Raw genomic sequence first — 21,319 nt, 5'->3', positions numbered from 1 at the left:
GCTTAACGTGTTAATTTTACTTTAAAATTTTCAAAAATATTTGAAATTAGTGCGATTTGCACTATGGGCTTCTAGTGACTCTAAATTATATTGATGCTTCTAGTGACTCTAAATTGTATGTGAATAATCATAATCCAATTTTTTTTCGGTAAATAAACACAATTTTATAATCAAGTAATAAATTCCGTGCAAGCGTAATAAATTTAAAAAAAAAATGACAAATTTGGATAATTTTTTTTATTTTGTTTCCTATTTATGTATGTACTAAGAAAATAAACCGTTTTTCATTCAAAAGAGAAATTACGTGAGTGTCCTGTATACAGTATACAGTCTACATATTTGTTTTTTTCTTCTATTGTTTTCTCTTTTTAACTCTTCTTTATTTTCGTAATATATTACATTTGCATGTACACATATTTTATAATATTGTTTTAAAAATGATATGAATGACATTGTAATAAAAGCAAAATGAAAAAGAAGGGATATGATGTACATAATAAACAGTGATAATGTATAATATATAACTGCTCTTATAAGTGTACCGATTTAAAAAAAATAAAGTTGGGTCAAACCAATGGTTTGTATTGTAGCACTTTTCCCCTCAACAAGTGAAAATACTTGTTTTTGAATGCAGTCTATATGTATACCTACCAAACTATTAAAATTATTTTCATTCATATATGAAACTACTTCTAGGATTGCATATATTTAGGATCAATTTATGTAGTCGTTGAAATAATGAAAAAATTAATTTAAAGAGGAGTAAACATAATGTTTGATTTTAAAGGTTACTTTTGTTAGTTAAGAAAAATAATTATATTTTTTAATGTCATCGAGTCTACCTTTAGCTTTTCGCGTTTATAGAAATTCGAAAACGCTTGCGCTTTCGGAAATATAAACCGTCAAAAATTCAAATTTTATAAATATTAAGAGGCGATAACTTGAGAGGGGATGAAGATGGAAAAAACTTTTCTTCTAACGAAATAAACTATTTGTTAGTGTCTAAAAGTGCTGAAATTTCAGGCTCCCACAACTTGGAGTGTAAAAGAAAATGTTAAGTTAGATTAAATTGCTGCTAGTTTATAAAATGTTCAATTAACAGTTATCGAAAAAAGAAATCGGAGCCTTCTGACTTTTCCATATGAAAAGCTTTGCCGACAAGGTAAACATGTTCTATAAACAATTATCTAAAAAGAAATTGAAGCTTTGTGATTTTTACATTTGAAAAACCTATCAACTTTTTCATTTGAAACTTTAATTAATCGAAGTCGGAATCTTCGATTAGGTTTAGCATTCACAAAGCTCTTAAAACTTTGACATTTAAAGCAGATGTAGTAGGTAAGCTTTGGAAACAACACAATCTACATAAAGATATTTTGCCACCAAGCAGAACAGACGTTGGTTTTTATTTATACTTTGACTTTCATAATTACATTATTACAATTTTTAATCCAGTATCCAGGTATATTTTAATAACTATCTATGAGTTACGATATCAAAATATATAAGGGTTCGCAAAACATCAATCTGACGATTCTGTGTCAATCACGTCAACCGTTTTCATTTGCGCAAATGATAGATACTCGTATATATGCAAATAAAGCTACTTTTGTCAACTGCTTGTCTTTTTACTTATTAAATAAAAATTAAATTTTTTTTACCAGTATTTTACTGGAATTAATGACATTCTCGTGTCCAGAAAATCGTTGGTGGAGTTCATGAGAGTTAATTATTTTACAAATTAATTCAATGAACTTCCCGAGAATAGTGCCCGGATTTTGAATGGAGTAAAACTTGTTGAAATATAAGGAATCGAAATTTTTTTGTAGCTCAAATAGTTTTCCGCGATGTTGCAACAAGTTAAAAAACAATTAGGTATTTTTGTTTAATGGTTAAATTACTAATTCTTTTCATAATTATTGTACCTAAAATTAAAGTATGATTAAAATTTTAGTTGTACTTGTATATTACCAATTAAATTACGATTATATACGTGTATGCTCCCCGTTCCGTTATCATAATATAATATACGCAATAACCGGCCAAAATATAATATGAAACAATCAGTAATGACATTTATACGACAGAAATTTCACAATTTCCGGCATATTGTCAGGTTGTAAATACGTATGTGAAATGCCCCAAAATTTACAAAAATTTCCTCCTTGCGTTTTGCAAGTTTTTTTCCATTTTTTAACATAGTTTATCTTTAACAAGTTTTATTGTACTATTAGAATACTAGCATGTTTGAGGGCGCCAGAGACACCCGTCTTCCATGTTTAAGTAATCGAATCGAAAGTCAAATTTTTTTAAGTAATTTGTTTTCTGACCATTTAGTCATAAACAACAATACATTGTACATATATTGCAGTATCCTAAAAAAAAAACAAATCAAAAAACTTACAGGTCCCCGTAATGCAATCCTTAAATTTAAAGAAACTAAATAATTAAAGAAGCATTAAAATTTTAGGTTTTTTCTTAATAAATACGATACGAATAAGACATAATATGTGCAGAATTGAGAATACATTGTTTTTCGTTTTCTGCATGTTATTCTTTTCCGTTTTTTTTGCGTGTTATTTCTTTTCCACGCGTTTGAGATCTTATTTGGGCTAATATTAATAAGAAGATTAATAAGTACTATATAAAATTCAGCTGCAATTATTCCTGAAATTGGAATTGTAATAATACTGTAATAATGCCGAATTCATCTTATATATTATGCCAATTGCTGAATTGTGTATCAATACGGTCTTATTACAATTCCGATTTCAGAGAATTATTAACAAGCTGAGTTTGTGTTTCCAATACCTCTCTTGTTATTTGCTCTGCAATTCAGGCAATTTCTTTATCATATATTTTTAAATAAATTTGTGGAAATAAATTAATACATAATAATCAAGGTGTATTTAACATATTTTTTTTTCTAAAATACATATTAATGTAATTATATTATATATACGAGTATATATACATTTATATGTAATAGAAATTTTATAATAAGGTAATGTTTTTCCTCCACCTACTCCTTATAAAGAATTGTATTCACAAATGTATACGTACACAAAATTTATGTACAAAGTCTATGTATATATATATTATATATCATAATAAAAAAAATATTTATATATGTATGTATGTATGTATGTTGGAATATATTTATTATCCAACCAAAAGTGAAACAAATATACGAAAAAATTCTTAAATAAAAATTCTTAAAAGGAGAAAAAAAACAAAAACAACAACAATAACAATACAGTAGTACAACTATAATAGAATAAAAAAATATCCTTATGCACATATAACACCGGGGTGGGTTATAGTAAAAGTAAAGGTATAAAATGGTAACGGCATCAACGACATCAACGACAAAAACAAAAATATCAGACATCATTAAGAACAAACACACACAATTACTTTTGGAAAAAAAAAAAGTAGTAGAAAAACAGCAGCACCCAACATTTTTTATTTATTTTTCATTCATTCATTTTTGTTTTTGTTTTTTCATTGAAAATTTTTAGCTTCTTTATATTTATATATATATATGCATAATATAATAATGTATGAATATCGGGGGTTTCATATTCAATAATATGAGCGGTAATCACTTTTCAGATGCAGAATATTGTACAGAAATAGATTGCTTAGGTATAACAATTGAACTCCTGACCGCAAATACTATACCTACTGGCAAAGGCAATTCTAGATAATTTTACTAACTCAACAATTATGTATAACGAATACAGCTGAATTTGTGTATATATTGATTTCGTGTTATTACGATTTTGAACTAAAAGTTTACAAATGTATTAATTAATCTGGATAGCCTGATAAAAGTAGAACATAATAAATGTACATTCCGTTTGACATCAGACTCTCATTTGTCCTGTAACAGCAAATAATATAGAAATCACTTTACATTCTTATCAGATTTCAGACGATCAGATTTTTTTTAAAGTAAAATGGCGACAATTAATTTGAGATAGTTTTGGAACCAGTGATTAGCTTATTATGGTTATAAATTTTCTTAACAAAATTATTAAATTTCAGACGTTATGTCTGAGTGAATGCCTTCAGTTATAATTTCAGTTCGGTATGTATAAACACAGCAATCATTAGACTTTATCTATACGATTTCATCTTAGATTTTGTCGTATAATGTAAATAGAACCTAACAGAGAAAACAGGATAACGATTATTAAAGAATTATAATTTAAAGTATTATAATTTTGTTAGAATTTTAAAATAGACTTAAAAGAAAAATTATCGGAATTCTATGCAATTTCAACAAATTTTCTTATGGAAAATATCTGAAAAGTAAATAAGAAGGAGAAAGTAATCAGGTGAACAACACTGATATGAAATTATTAGAAAATTTTTCTGATTTCTGATTTCATAAAATACAATTATGGGAGTATAAAATGGGGTTAAAAAATTTCTGAATTATATTTTAATAGCTCGTTTTTATTAAAATTTTGAATTTAAAAAAATAATGAAGCCTCGATTATTTTAAGAACACCATCGTATCTAGGACATCCTGTATATATCTATATAGTCATCATTGTTATACTTACATCATCCCCTTTAAATATTTCGTTGAAAATCGAGTTTTTTTATAATTTTCTTACTTTACCAATATAAAAAAAATTCAAAGACCTAATAAATGATTAGAAATGTATATGTATGTATAAATATAGCATGCGTTTAAATTTTCCAATAATTTTAAAATTGATCCAATAAATTTAAAATTTTTTATAAACATGAATTTCTTATATATAGAATTAATAGTTCGCAAAAAAATTTTGGTCCAATGACTGAAATTGTAAATAGACTTAATAACTTGAGATTTAATTTTCTATATTTATATTATATATATATACATAAGTACTAGCTGAGGATCGAATTTGGAATCGATTTATAAGCATGTCATTTTTAAATCCGTTTATCTATAAGTATTCGTTTTCTGTATTCAAAACATTTCCTCTTAAAAACTTATTCCCCTTGATTTATATAATTATTATTCAATCCCGTACTCATACTTATATTTTCAAAATCGCGACATATACTACTGTTCTCCTATACTACCATGGTTAAATTAGGCCTGCCATATACCGGAAGATAATTTTAAAGTAGCAAATTTAATCGTTTGTTTTCACTTTCCTTGGAGATTAAATTTTGTTAGAGATTGCGGTAAAATAAATTTCACAGAAAAAAAAAATTTTAAAATAAATAATCGTGCACTCTGAATTTTGTTTCCATTAAAACATCTAAAGAATTAGTAGCCAAATCGAAATGAAACATACCCAATTTCCTTTGTAAATTTTAACTTACCAAATATAATATTATTCCCATGCTTGAGATCTATGTATACACATCTCAAAGAATCTAATAATTTTCTTTAAAATAAAGTTGTTAGTAATTCTAGCCAAGTATATAATTTCAACACACACACACACACATTTTTCAAAATCCAAATAAAAACTGCAAAACATTTTTTAAAATTTCGTACCAATAAGTCTTGGATCCAGCTGCGAAAAACAATGGCCGTTATCGAAAATCCTTTTTTTTCAAATTTTTGATATAATTTTTCTTCTAGACAACTCAATGTGTGTACTAGAACACTAACAAATAATTTATTTCATAGAAGAAAAGCTTTTTCCAAAATTTGTAAAACTTTTATTTCCGCCATCTTATATTTCTATAAATGCAGAAAGCTAAAGTTAAATTCTATGTCATTAAAAACATAATTACTCGTATTGTTCTTAATTGACACAGTTATCCCTTGAGTTCAAGCATTATGTTAACGCCTTTTTCAAATTTTGTTTTTGCCTCATCCTAAATGCAGGCAATCTTTGAAATAACATATTTTGATATATTAATGAAGGTGATTTAAATAATGTCTTAAACAATCTATTGTTTTTGAAAGCAGTATTTTAACTTGGAAGGAAAAAGGAAGAAACGTCCTTTTGCATTAACAAACCCTTTAACAAAATTTTTCAAGCTTGGCAGTGTTTTGGATGTTATGAAATTAAATTATTAAAAAAATAAACTCCCCACCACCTCAGCTCCCCTATCATCCTTCTTCGCTTCATTTACCTCGCTTCCTCTTCCTTCCTGGCTTTTCAAACCCCCTTAGGTTTCTTTTAGGTTTCTATCCTCTCCCTCCTTCCTTTTCTCTACCTTTCTCTAAAATAATGATAAATTCTAGTCCGTTTTAAGAACGAGATGTTTTTCTGTGAATATATCATTTCTGCAAAAATCGTAGAAGGAACCAGCAGAATAACGTATAATAATGAAATCATAAAAACACGTGCAATATGTTGTTTTGCAAAGTACGAGTGAAAAATCAAGAGCTTCAAAAAATAATTTTAATATTAAGAAATTGTTATAGTAAGAAAAGGACAAGAAATACAACACAAGTAATGGCAATTCATCTACGAGTAAGTGTACAATAGAACAGTAAACGAAAAAATTAATAATTAATTAACATATGTAAATTATAAAATCGAATTTTTGCAAATCTATCGACAATATTATTTCGGACAGGATTGAACATTTCAACAAAAATATTAATATTTTGGAAATAGACCATATTATTCTCAACAAGCGTTATATGTATATGTTTGTATACGTATATTTTGTATGAGTAAATATTTATATGTAATTATGTACAAGATTCGCACATTTTTAAAATTAAAATTAACAAAAAAAAAGGAAAAACAAAAGGACCTTTTTTTTTTGTTTATATAAAAAATTATAGATGTCGCTGACTACACAATATTTATGATTTATATTTTGAAGGTATTTGTGTGTCTATTTACATTTATGTAAGTGTTTATATAATAGATATATACAATATAATAAATTTTTTAGCCCTAACCCATACACATTTACACAATACATGTAAATGTTTGTTTGGGTATGTGTGTCTACGAACATATTATTATATTATATATTTGTGTTTTTGCCCTAAAATATTCAAAATAGTACATTATGTATGTAAGTAAGTATATATATATGTATTTTGGGTCGATAAAAACAAAATTGATATATGCATATATTTTGTACATGTGTCAACATTATACATTCAAAAATACATATAATTTGTGAAAAAAAAGAAGTGAAGAGAATTTTAGTAATAATTTTAGTAATACAAAAAAAAAACAAAAAATAAGAAAAAAAGGAAGAACGTGGAAACAAAAACAAATAAAGTTGGGACAAACCAATGGTTTATAATGTAGCACTTTTTATTTCAACAAGTGAAAATTGTGCTTTTAAAAACAATCTATGTATCTACTACATTATTAAAACAACTTTCATTCATATACGAATATATTTCAAAGATTGCATACATTTAGGATGAGGACTGTATACAATCTTTGAAATAAAATTGAAAAAGGCGTTAACATAATGCTCAAATTTAAGGGTTAATTACATGAATTAAGAAAAAAAATTTTTTTCTAACAAAGTGAAATATTTATTAGTATATAAAAGTTGCTGGAATTTCAGAGTCCTGCAGCCTTAGATCTAGAAGAAATAAAAAATTTGGAAAGTGATTTTAAATAACGGTAAATTTTAATGGCTATTTCGTTTTTTTAAAGTTCAAATATGGTATGCCGCGATAAAAGAAATCAGCCACTGTCGTTCTACGTTCGCAGGATTTGAAAAATGCTTATTTCTACGGAAATAAGTTTCTAGTAAAGATCTGTGTACGTATTAAATTTCAGTTTTCTATCTTTAACGGTGTAGAAGTTTCGTAAACATGTCCACAGGCGGACTGACGGACTGATGGACAGAGTGAAATTAATAAGCACTTTTTTTCAAAATTTTTATGGAAAAGTGCTAAAAATAAACTAAAAATGTTTTGTTAAGACAGAAGAATAGAAATAGTATGCAAAAGAATAAGAAGAAGAAAAACAACTATTGTGTAATGAATATGTTTAAATTATGTGCGTGTGTGTTGATATATATATAACAATTGCATTTTATTTTGTAAATTGAAATATAATAGTTTTTAATAGTCTACTAAAAATAATATATAAATATGCATCTACAAAATAAAACTGAATTATATGTGTATGGTTATTGGGAAGTGCAGTGAAGAAGAAGAAAAGAGCATTAGTTAATTGCATGCACGCGCATAAACACACACACACGCACACATATAATATACACGTAACTCGCAAGTTATAATTCAACATTTAAGCACATAAGATGAAAAAAATATTTTTCTTTTCCTGCCTCTTCTCTTGTTCTTCTTCTTTAATTTTCTTTTTTTTCTTTTGTGTTTTTGTCCTTCCTCATCTTGTTTTTATAAAACCCCCCCGTACATCTATGTATTCATATATGTATTCATTTAATAATTTCTAAGCATTCATCATCCTACGTATATATTCAACACGAATCCTAGTTATAATTATATACATAACATAAATATACTCGTATACACTATACATACATACATAATTATGTATTTATTTTATACTATCATGTTTATATAATCATGGAATTATAAGTACAGGGTGCTGATATATGTTTCCCAAAAAATAAACAACAATCTTTGGTGACATACACACATGTGCACACTATTGCCTAAGGTCCTTGATTACGAATGTCGGCATTTTGTTCGTCGGAAGAGTTGTGTGAGCCGAACTATTATCTTAAAAGATTTTAGAATTTACGTATTCAAGAATATTGAACTTTCTTACGATAATTATTATACTCGTATTAGGTTTGAAATTCGAATTGAATCTCAGAATTAGCCCCCCCCTTTTGTAGACTTGTTAAACTTGTGTAGATTTAATTCTTTCTTATTTGTAGAATATCTTATTTATTATCTAGTCTAGTAGTATAATGCTCATACACGATAAATAATTTTGAAAAAGAAAAAAAAATCAAGAGGGGTGTCTACAACACTCTCGTTACACGTTTTTTTGAGTATATACATATAGATATATTCATAATTTCTTGCATATATACATATTTAACGTATAATGTTTGTGCATGTATTGTTTTTTTTCTTGTTTTTTCTTTTTTTTCTTGAAAGTTCACCCTTTTTTTATCATTTGCATTTTCTTATCTTTCTATCTCCAATTCTCCCCGTTTATTTCTCGCTCTCTCTCTCTCTATCTATCTAGGATTTCTCTCAATATATTATGTAGAATAATCGAAAAATTTTCTTTATAGCTTTTCCTTTTCTATTTTGTTTTGTCTCTTTTCCCTTTATATATGAATTCGATTTTTTTCCTCTTTTGTTTATATAACAATTCTCGTCGTTTTTTTTAACTTTAAAGTTTTCTTTTTCACATTTGAATTTTTTTGTTCTCATTTTTTTTAATTTTTATTTGTGCCCTTCCACCCTCATCCTTCCCTTACTCTCTTCCACCCCACTCCATTCCCTCACTCTATTCTGAATATAAAAACTCACCCTTCTTTCAATAAATATGAGTACATAAAATATTATATATATATTTATGAGTACATATATATATATATATATATATATATATATATATACATATACAAAGGTAAGTATATAAGCCATATTTATTTATATTTTAGCAACGATTCGATTTGTCCAACTTAGAAATGGCGTCTAAAACGGATACAAAAGGAAAGCAAAAAAGAGAAAAATTTTGTGTTTTTATTTATAAAATTTTTAATTTTTCCTTGTTTGTTGTTGTTGTTTTAAACATCGTTATCCTTGGTTGAATAGTTATTTTAGAAATTATGTTTGTTTTTATATCTATATATATGTATATATATATATATATATATATATATATTGTAAAAAGAGAGATCGCAAATCAAATGCAGCAGGGGAAAAATTAAATTTGTGAAAAAATACACATTTTTTTTGCTGAGGTAATTTTGAGAAAATGAAAAATTTTGTTGACAAAATGACGATAATATGAAAATAAAGAGAAGAGTGGGAGGATAGAAGATGACAAGAGAGATGATTTAATGAATGGCCGAATGAATAATAAAGTAGTAGAAGAGGTAAAAGAGGAAAGGATTCTCAAACATAATATATGGTAAGAAGAGTGTCACATATACACTAAATTACATTAATATTTAATAATTTAACCACTTCAATTAAGTTTTTAGGTGTATAAATATTTTAAATTAATTATCCATTTGTACAAAATGTAAATTCATACATATATACATATATATTTATATCATTTTAATATTGAAATCACGTGATGACGGAATAGATTTAGATTTTTATATTATATATTTATAAATAATATAAATTAGTAATTAATTAAACATACAAACATACAATATTGTCGCCCCGAAATTGTAACTGTTGTATTTTATAAAATGACAATAATAATAGTTTCACAGTTTTTCTTGTAATTCGTTAATACACGCCTGTAGAATATACGAATAAGTTATATCACATTTTCATAGTTCATTTTCGCATTGAATTTTTTGGCGCGTAATTTTCGATTTTTTTCATATATTTTCAATATTTTGTTAAGGTACGATATAATGGAAACTTAGGGTAACGTTATACGATGATAACAACTACATTCACCCATGTTCTAGTAAATGAAAGAAACAACAAAATTGAAATTTTACATTCTCCAGAATGCAAATCTATAGTTTTCCAAAATTCTCCTGAATTTGAATGTTTCGATTCCACTTTCGAAATTCAAAATTTAGAATGTTTTCGAACCTATCGCACTTCGCACTAAAATCTAGTTTACTGTAATATTTATTTTTCCGCAAACTCTGAACAGTATTTAGTGTGTCCGGAGCTCACCGCACTTCGCACTAGATTATCTGTCAAAAATTTTGTGTTGTTAAATCAACACTAGATGATCGCGCTTCGCACAAAATTTAAAGTAAATAAACAAGTCAAAGTAAATAAAAAAGTTAAAGAAATATTTTAAGAAAAAAAGTGAATATTTAGAGAAAAAAACAACATGAGTAATTCAATATTGCTTTAACCTTCACAAATATAGCCGAATAATGCTAAAGTAAAAGTTTTTTTCGGCACTGTCACAATAATTTTGACATACAAATGTTATGCAAATATGCACTGATGTAACACTTATTCTATTCCGAAAGTTTAATTAACTGTCACTAACTTTTAGTCCAAAAAATACTATAATGTTCAATAAATAATGCGCAGTAAAATATTTTTGGAAAGTAATAGTGTGAAGTACTAGTGCGATAGGTTTGCAAATGAAACGAGGCTGATTATCAAAACACATAACGTCACACATTTGAAAAGTTTTATAAGGTTTGCATTATGAATTTAATTAATTAAAAGAAACATAAAAATGCATACTGTTTTCTTACTATTTAATAAAGGAATTAAAAGAGTGAAAAATAAATAAAGTTGGACCAAACAAATGCTTTGCAATGTAGTATTTTTCCTTTAACTAGTGAAAGTATTGCTTTGAAAAACAATCTAGCTATTACTACATTGTTAAAATTACTTTCATTCATATACAAATATATTTCAAAGATTGCATACATTCAGGATGAGGACTGTATACAATCTTTGAAATAAAACAAAAATTGAAAAAGGCGTTAACTTAATGCTCAAATTTAAGGGTTAATTGCATGAGTTAAGAAAAAAAAATTATATTTTTTAATGGCGTGGAATTTGCCGTTAGCTTTCTTCAGTTATAGAAATTTGAAAAAGCTCACAGTTTTGGAAATATACGGTGGCGAATTTTACAAAATCCGAAACTGATAACTTGAAAGGGAGTGGAGGTGGAAAAAACCGAACTATTTACTAGTGTCTAAAAACTGCTAAAATTTCAGACTACTGCAACCTGAGGTCTAGAAGAGAAATGATATTAAAAATTTGGGAAAAACGGATTTTAGATAACTGAAAAATTTAAAGGCCATTATTGTTTTTGTAAAGTTCAAATACGGTAGGCGGCGGTAGAAGAAGCCAGGCACTAATATTTTGCATTTGCAAAAATTGAAAAGTGCTTATGGTTTAAACCCCTAAAAGTGTTTTTTTTTTTCAAATAGTCGAAAAATTGGCATTTTTAAGTTTTGGAGGGCTATAATTTCTAAAGAGGAGAAGGTAGGTAAAAGTTTTCTTCTACGGAAATAAATTTCGTAGAATGTATAAAGATCCTTGTACGTATGAAATTTCGGCTTTCTATCTTAAAGGATGTAGAAGTTTTGTAACAATGTCCACGGACTGACGGACAAAATTAAACAAATAGGCACCTTTTTTCAACAAATTTTTGGAAAATGCAAATGTTTAGATCTTCCTGATTTTATGTATTTTAAGTACATATTTTAAATAAAGTAACTTCAATAGGAGAACATTTTAAAATGATAAACAAAATTAAAATAAACTCGTTAAACTTTAATATTTCAATGACATTCGAAATAAAAAAAAGTTAATATTATGCCGTTCCAATTCTCTAAAAAGAGAATCGTGGAACACTATTGTTTACTTTCCATAATTTAATTTTTAAATATGAAAAATTTTTCCTATTTTTTCATATTCTCATTTTGAGAATTCTGGAACATGGGCGATTATATATACATTATATAAATAAAATATGTTATTTAATTGCATGTGTATGTTTTAATAGCACTTTCTAGAAAATAATATATTTGATAATATTCTTCTAGTGAGATATCAATGCAATAAAAATAAATTATGATGACGACAAGTAGAAAGGAAGAGATATAGGAAGAATAATTAAAATTTAGGAATTTGAGAATATAAGCGAGATTATTCTCTTATAGAAAATGTCAAAACTCTGAACGGAAACGCAAAACTTTCTTAATATATAAGATGTGTGTCGCATTTTTAAATATATAGCTCCCAACATAGTGTACTCTATAATATGTGCAATTATTATAGAAGAGTGTGTTTTTAAAAGTATTGCTATTATGTCAGCAAAATGTTAAGCTATTCTTGTAAGAAAGTTACCATAAACAGAACTACGTACATACGAGAATATTAGAAATCCAATCGAAATGGTAGTTTCATTTTGTTTGTTGTTGCCCAGCGACGGCTTTGTTATAACGAAGGATTCACAAACGAAGCTAATTTTTAGGAATAATATGGAGGTTTTTTTGGTCAGAGAGTTCCTGAGAACTATTTATTCATCAGAGTTTATTTTAATCATACCATTCATAGCCTTGTCGTCTGCATGTCTGTTATTCTATCTGTATACTAACATCTTGTTTTAATCTAGGATATATAGAAATTGGCTATCGAGTTTCGCCAATTATTTATGAAATCAGAAGTCACCCTAAATCAGCTTCAAAAAACTTAAAATTTTGTGTGTATTGACAAGCAACATGAAATCAAGTACCAATATACCTTCTAAATTATACAATGGTGCTCTTGGATATGACGAACATGTTATGTTATTAGTCACACATGTCACATATATATATATATATATATACACACATATACAGAGTACATGTATATATATGTATGTGTAAAAGAAAATTCAATTAATGCAAAACTGTATGATCAAGTGAAGTCTGTTAATCAAGTTAAGTATCAAGTGAAATATAATCAAGTATAATTTGTAGAAATCCCAAGAAAAAGCCATTAATGATAATGACAGCGTTAAATTACTTACTTTATTTTAATGTACGTTTTTTTCACTATAAAATCGAATAATCCCTAATTCTCCCTCCTCCCTCTCAACCGTTAATAATTGTCCAAATTAAAAACTCAATTGTATTGAATTATGAAAGATTTGAAGAACTAGAGAAAAATCGTCTAGTTTCCCGATGTCAAGGACATATTCCGGATAAAAGTCACGATTTTTGTATAACTTTTGGTTGGCTTAAAAAGCTCTTTACCATATTGTCACACATTACAATAATTGCTTAATACAAGTAAGTCATAAATTAAATTCCCTCATATTTTATTCGATTCTCTTATTTTTGTATGTCTCTTTTTTAAATTTATTAACAACATTTTTGGTGTAAAATAAATGTAAAAAATTAAAAGGGATAACACGAAACTAAATTAAAGAAAACAAGTTAAGAACATTTCAGTCGATCTAAACCGACTAAAGTATACCCTGCATCTTGAGCATAAAAACTTGTTTTTGAAATATTTGAATTTGAGCATAAAAACTTGTTTTTGAAATATTTTGAATTAGCTTTTATAGTTGTGTGACAGTTATCCTTCCGAGCCATTATACAAAAACTTGAAGGAATATTCTGGGCCCCTATAATTAAACACACTCTTGCCACATTTCATGCAGCTAGATTTGTTCTTTCATTAAATATTTAATATGTATTAGTTTTTAAAGTTGTATGGAAATTATCCGAACCAGTGCAGTAATTCCATTAAAATTCATCAACATACATAAAATATAATTGGACAGACTTTTGCAAAATTAAATATTAATATCTCTATTAATTTTTGAAATATTTATATCCTTATTAAGATCGGCGAAGCAAATCGTATGACATTTCAAATTATGATTGGCGAATGCTTTCATTCACCAGATTCAAAGCTACCGCAAGACATCCAAAAACATAGGGAAAATAATGAGGTTAACACCACACATATGTACATTGTTTTTGCTTTTTTGTAAAAACAATTGAATTTTCTTTTCTTTTAAGCAACGTAGGGGTTGTTCTCCATTAATTCAATTAAATGCTCGAACTGCATTTGATTCGTTTTTTTCATGCTTAAGTTATTTCAATATTTTTTACAATAATTTGTAGAATTTTGTAAACTTAATTTACAGATAGTTTAGATTTTTCCATTATATCACTATAAATGCTATAATGTCAAATACAAAAGAAACAGTTATGTATTTTGATTTTTGGTTTCATTCGTCAAGCTTATCACGCAGAATTTTCATTTGACAGATTTCACAGCTCATTCACCTAAAATTAAGGCGAATTCGCTAATTCTAATACCACAAATTTATATTCCCCAAAAATTTCATTCGCTTCGCCGATCATAATAAGTTCCTTAAAATAACCGCTTTGAGTTGTGTGGCAGTTGCCCGAACCACCCATTATCCGAATGAGTCCAATTACAATGGGGTCCGTTCTTTGCAAAAAAGAAAGAACTTGTGAAATTTTTGATACCGTTTGTTTTATTAAATTTTTAGTTATCCTGAATTCAGACGGACGAAGGATGTCTAAATCAAGGTAAAATTTTACGCTGAGCAAAAATTTACAAAAATACATCTCCACACCGTAGGTGACTTAATTCAAGTGGTTACAAACTCCATACCAAAGTTAATATGTATTCCCTTAATGAAGGTGCAGGGTATAAAAAAACGTATGAGAAGACGACAAGTGACAATAGTGTAAATTAGAATAAAAACAAAAAAAAATAAAGTATAAAATAATAAAAAAAAATTGTTTAGAAAATGAGAAAACACAGAGAAAAGATAGAAAACAATAAAAAAAACAGCAAAAATAAAATAAGGGAATAAACAAGGAAAAAGAAAAAATTAAATTAAAACAGAACAAACAACAACAAAACACAAACAGTACAAGAGACACAAACAAAACAAAAAAATTATAAATAAAATCAACAAAACAAAAAAAGGCAAGAGAAATAACAGTTATTTAAGAAAAATATAAACAAAAACAGAGCAACGGTAATATAGAGACAAAATAGAAAACAAAAAAAAGTAACCGTAAATTTAATCAAAATTTTAACATCTTCAAAAATTTGTACAAAAAGCACACACCGAACACAACAACACAAAAGAACCGAATAAATATAAATAAATGAATATATAAATAAATTAATAGATTTTTTGTATGTCTGTATGTACACACATAAATAATTTTATATATATGTGTATATGTAAATATGTTTTTATAAATTTATTGCCATTTTGCTCTCATGTAAGTGCAAAAATTTATTTATTTTTTTTTGCTTTGATTTCATTTCTTATTTTTTCGTTTTTTTTTTGCTGCTCCTTTCTTTTTCCGTAAATTTTTGTGGGTTATCATCATATTTTCAAGGCTAAAGCGAAACAAGAACAAAACAACCAAATAAAAAATGTCTGAATATAAAATAAAATTTTGAAAAAAAAAATTTATACCTAGAATTATTTTAATATGTACGTATATTTATATAGGCATTTATAATCTAAATGTATATATGTATATATATGTAAACATATTTAAATATACATACATATGACCTTATTTATAGATCGTGTAGTGTACGCATATTATATAATAATTATTAATGAAAATATGAAAGTAAATAATATGGTGTAAATCGAAAAGATGGTGAAGGGAGGGTAGAGAGTGGAGAAGGCGGGCGGGAATATTAATTTAAAAAATTAATTAAATATCGCAAATAAATAAAATATTTATATGTTACTTATCGAAATTGAATCATTTTAATACATAAAACTGTATACTTATGTACATATGCTTGTACATATATACAGTAAGGTTTCTTTTTACGCGATTTTGAAGATAATCCTGTTGCGGCATTTCATATCCAAATTAATTTCTTGGATAAACATATACTTAAAAAAGGTTGCTGTTTAGGAAGCTGGGGTATAAACAACGTCTTCAAAAAATTTTGGAATGTTTAAAGTTCACTCCTTTTGTTCGATTCGAAACATTGTAAAGATTGTATGGATATGCAAAAGACAGTCTACTTCAACTCTTCATTTTTGCAGGTGTCAGTGATTTTTTTTTAATGGAAGGTTTTGCAATTCCGGATATGCAACTTGTACATGATTACTTAAAACAAAAAATAATACGTCAAGATTTCTATGCACCTGATTAAAGGATTCGTAGAGATTTTTAGAAATCAATTTCTGATAACTAGCTTCGTATCAAAGAAGTTAAAATTAAAATAAATACTACAAGGTAACAACAAAATACTTGAACTTAATTGAGAAAAAGGGCAATGGGAGGCAGAATGGCAGATCTACTATAATAATTACATTTTATTATTTACATTTTGTAATCTCATTACTGAAAGAATTACTTTAAATGCTAACTTAATTGTCAGAGAAGCGATGGGAAGAAGCGAAGAATGTAATAGATCCTGTTATCTTCATCATATATATAGAGAGTCGGAAGTACACTGATGGCGTCAATCAAAATATATATAAGTCTATACAACATGTTCATATATAAAATTAAAATCAAGCAATATTAAAGAAAAAAGGCCTGTTTATTTAAAAATCATGCAAAAAATCAGTTTAATTTTTTATTTTTCCATTTTATAATTTATTTTAATAAAAAAAAAATATACTACATAAACTAAATACTACATTAACATAAACTCTTAATGTAATATATATATATACAGTCGGAACTCTTTTACACGAATCGCATCATTTATACCAAAAAACTATATATGAAGTTCGTTTTAGATATAAAATTCGCGGCAAAGGTGTGTATCAAAAATAAAATTACCGAATAGATAATTTTCATTTCATTTAATTTCTAAATGATAAAAAAATAAAATAAAGAAAAAATGTGTAACTCGTGTAAAATTTAAAATAACAAATTTCTCGGTAAAGTGGTTTGTTTCCTTTGATATTATACTGAAAACACCAATATAAAATCTTATGACAAGATCATCGAAACCTTTTCAGATATATTCGTTGTTTAGACTGTTTAAAGAGAATTTATATACAAAACAAATTTACTTATCGTCTTAAAAAAGCAGCAATCATCAAAATGACATAAAAACGAATTTTCATATTAAGGAAAATTTCGGTTTACGATGGGAGTTCGTGTTATATAGGATTTGACTGTATACATATGTTAAAGTATATAATTATATAACATTTAATTTAAAGTAGAAAAGAAAGTTTAATTACGATTTTACTTTTGCTCCTGCTCCTTTCTCTCTTTATTTATATATATATATATATATATAAGTAGTTGAATATCCAATTTATTTTTTACGATATTAATGTTGATTGAAGAAATTTAGTTTGAAAAAAATGTTGATTGAAGACAAAATTTTTGATATTAAATCCATTTTTTACTTTATGATTTTTCATTATTAGATTTTCATGTATATATGTATATACATATGTATTACTATATATATATATATATATTTACATATATATATATATATATATATATATATATATATATATATTTGTATATATAAGAGATACATGTTTTATTTATTGTGTAAATTAAAGTACTGAGTATTAACATATAAATATTATATACGAGTATGAATATGAAAATATAATAAAAAGTGATTAAAATGTAATGGCACATACATAAAAAAAAGTAAAATTTACCATAAGCGGGTTTACGATAAAATATCGATATTTAACTACATAAAAATAATAAACCATACATAAAGACATGTTAAGGAAGCCCGATAATGTAATCGATATTTCGGAATAATGCGACTTATTTTGAGTATCAAATAGTGATAATTGTGAAGGGATAGTGATAATTATCGTAAAAAGTTTGAATTATTATTATGAACACAAACCAATTCATACAAATTATTCGTGTCTATAATTAAGTTTTTCAAATTGTTTTAACAGCTCTTAACGAGAAATACAAACACTTAAAACGCAATTTTCAGGGGTGTACAAAATTAATTTTTTTAAATTTATTTTGATTCCTCTAATAAATTTTCCTTTCACAACTTGATTTGAAATTGAAATCTTTGTTAATTAGGTTTATGTTAAGTATATATGTATATGTTAGGGGAATCTGACCCTCTTTCATTCTTTCTTCTTTTCATGTTTTTTATGCAATCCAATTCATCACTTTTTATATAATACAATAATTTTATTAATATTTGTGGTAATAAAATTTAATTAGTGAAATATTTTTGTATTCAAAATTAAGAACCAACAACATCCTGTTTTAAATATAATGTATCCATATATTATGTACGTTTACATATATTTATTCATAAATAAATAAAAATGTATGCATGTATATATATATTTATATATATGTATATTATACGTATAAATATATAAATATATTTATGTACATTTATTTTTAGTACAAAATTTTTCAAATCGTCAACTCTAATCGATCACCATCAAATACATACTCGTATATAGATCAGGTGAAAGCGTGACCCAACTGCGGCTTTTTGAAGAAATATTGGTACGCTTTGACCCCTTCAACGCTCTTGTTTGTTAATTAATGGTGTACCATTACTTTTATTCAATGTTTTAAACTATATATTTAAAGCTTAAAGTTATTCTAACTTCAAGCTGAAAGAATTTTTTTTTCAGTGATTGACCCTCAAATCATGCAAAAAGTCAACTGCGCAAAAACTTATCGTTTGTTTTGTATATGTAGCAGTCAAAAGTTTTTGCATATCTTTATCTAAGTTATTTTTTTTTTTTTGATAATGCAGATCTAGTACCTATAAATCATTAAAATATTTGTCTTACATATGTACAAGTGGTCACATATTATGTACAAATTTGTCTTACACATAATATAAATGGAAGTAAAGTTTAAAAATTTTTTAATTCTATAAAAAATATCTTTTTTCTCTATCTTGTGTTTATTAATTATTAAAAATTGTGTGAAATGTCTTGAAGTTGCAGTTGTATACAGTTTTCAGAAAAAAACCTAGTATTGCACTTCTATAATATTTTAAAAGAGCGCATTATTTTTTACATTTTAAACAGTTTTTAAGAAATATGTACACACTCTTTTATGTATCTGTAGTAGTACTAAATTAGTATTTAGTGCTAAGTTTAAAAAAAAAGTGGTGGTGGATTAGACACACTTTAAGGAAACATATAAGTAACATTGCCAGAATAAAGTTAGAGTTAAAATTTACAAGAATCGAGAAAGCCCGGTCACCCCAGAAATGCTTGTCGCAGATTTGTAAGAACAGGACTAGAAAGCGCAGGTTTGACATAGGATTAAGTTAAGAAATGGCAAACAACAGAACTAGTATTGAGTTAGCATCTAGTATTGAGTTAATGTCAATATAATACTAAAGTTAGAACTCGTTTTTAGAAGAACTTTAAATACTTTTGTTAACGTAAAAATACGTTAAGAATGCTTTATTTTGTTTCATCAAATCAGAAACTATGAAATGAGCTGAAGCTATTGTATATCAAAAATTGATTTACAATAATGGCTTTTACATATTTTGATAAATTAAAAACGGGGTGGGGGATAGGGGGGAGTATGAATTCCTACTGTCAATGACACTTCAATACTTTTATAATACATATATACATACATACATACATTTCTTATTTTGAATGAAATTTTTTTTTAATTTTGATTATTTTTTTACTTTAAATATTTTCTTTTTTGGTGTGTGCTCGTGTTTTTTCGCGCAATGAAATCTTTATGTTTTTGAATTTTGAAATATAATTAATATTGCCGTTATTTCTCATACTTAATATATTGATTTTTTTATTTTTTTTACACCATTTAAATATATTGGGGAATTTTTTTTAAAATTAAAAACCCCTTAGTTTTTTTATGTAATTGTGTTTGTAATTTTATCATAATAAAAATAATAATAATTATTTTTTACCTTAAAATCTAATTAATTTTATTTTTTTCTTTTATCTTTAATATTTTCTCTCAATCTTCTTAAATTTTTTTAAATTTCACCATTTTATTACTTAATTAAAAATATATTTTTAAATATATCACATAAATTGGGTTTAATTTTTTTTAAATTTTTTTTTAAATAATTTTTTCTTAATTATATATTTAATTTATTAAATTTAAATAAAATACACTTGCATTCTTTTTTAATTCAATTTATATTTTTTTTTCATTTTCAACTTTAATATTTTTAATTAAATATATATATATATATATATATATATATATATATATATATATAGAAAATATTTCAAATATATTTATGTACATTTATGTATATAAGAGCATTTTGTTATTATTTATCACACGATGACGACATTAATATGGTGGTTTTGTTTTGTAACCAACATGTTTTGTGTTTTGTATATTGTTTTGTCGTCGACACACCACAAAAATTACCGTCTTATCCATAATATATACCATGTACGTATGTATAATTTTTTTTGCTCTTGATGTATTTTTCAATTTCTAACTCAAAAATTATAATTCACCATATGAGCAAGAAGAAATTGCGCGCAGCAAGTTTTATAAAAAAATAGATTTTAAAAAAGAAAAATTTAATGAATTTTTTAATTTGCAATATAATAAATAAATCAATTGTATTACAATTATATAAGAATAACATTAACGGTATATGGATGGAAGGAAGTCGCAGGAGGGGGAAGGGTATAGATTGAGTGTTAGTGAATACTGAATAGTGAGTGAAATATTATGAAACCATAATATTAAATATAACACTACGCTTGTACTAAAATAGATTATATGGAAA

The 21,319-nt window shown here is 26.0% G+C and overlaps 1 protein-coding gene across 18 annotated transcripts in view; it reads right to left on the bottom strand.

Moving 5' to 3' along the window:
• The window catches only part of LOC129606639 (protein pangolin, isoforms A/H/I/S), a 220,703-nt gene extending 200,256 nt beyond the window's left edge, over positions 1 to 20,447 (bottom strand). For 11 of the 18 annotated variants that reach the window (XM_055517197.1, XM_055517064.1, XM_055517056.1 and 8 more), the window contains exon 1: positions 17,793 to 17,962. The gene's annotated coding sequence lies outside the window, so the exon portion shown is untranslated. Of the gene's footprint in view, positions 1 to 17,792; positions 17,963 to 18,433; positions 18,812 to 20,178 lie in introns of those variants that run through there. The other 7 variants (XM_055517090.1, XM_055517122.1, XM_055517105.1 and 4 more) reach the window with 7 other exon arrangements.
• Between the last annotated feature and the right edge of the window lie 872 nt (positions 20,448 to 21,319).

The sequence above is a fragment of the Condylostylus longicornis genome, unplaced genomic scaffold, assembly GCF_029603195.1.
Source record: "Condylostylus longicornis isolate FDR11 unplaced genomic scaffold, ASM2960319v2 ptg000003l, whole genome shotgun sequence".
In the NCBI taxonomy this organism is placed as follows: Eukaryota; Metazoa; Arthropoda; class Insecta; order Diptera; family Dolichopodidae; genus Condylostylus; species Condylostylus longicornis.
Note: the sequence above shows the minus strand (reverse complement) of the source record. Positions and strands in the feature narration are given on the sequence as shown.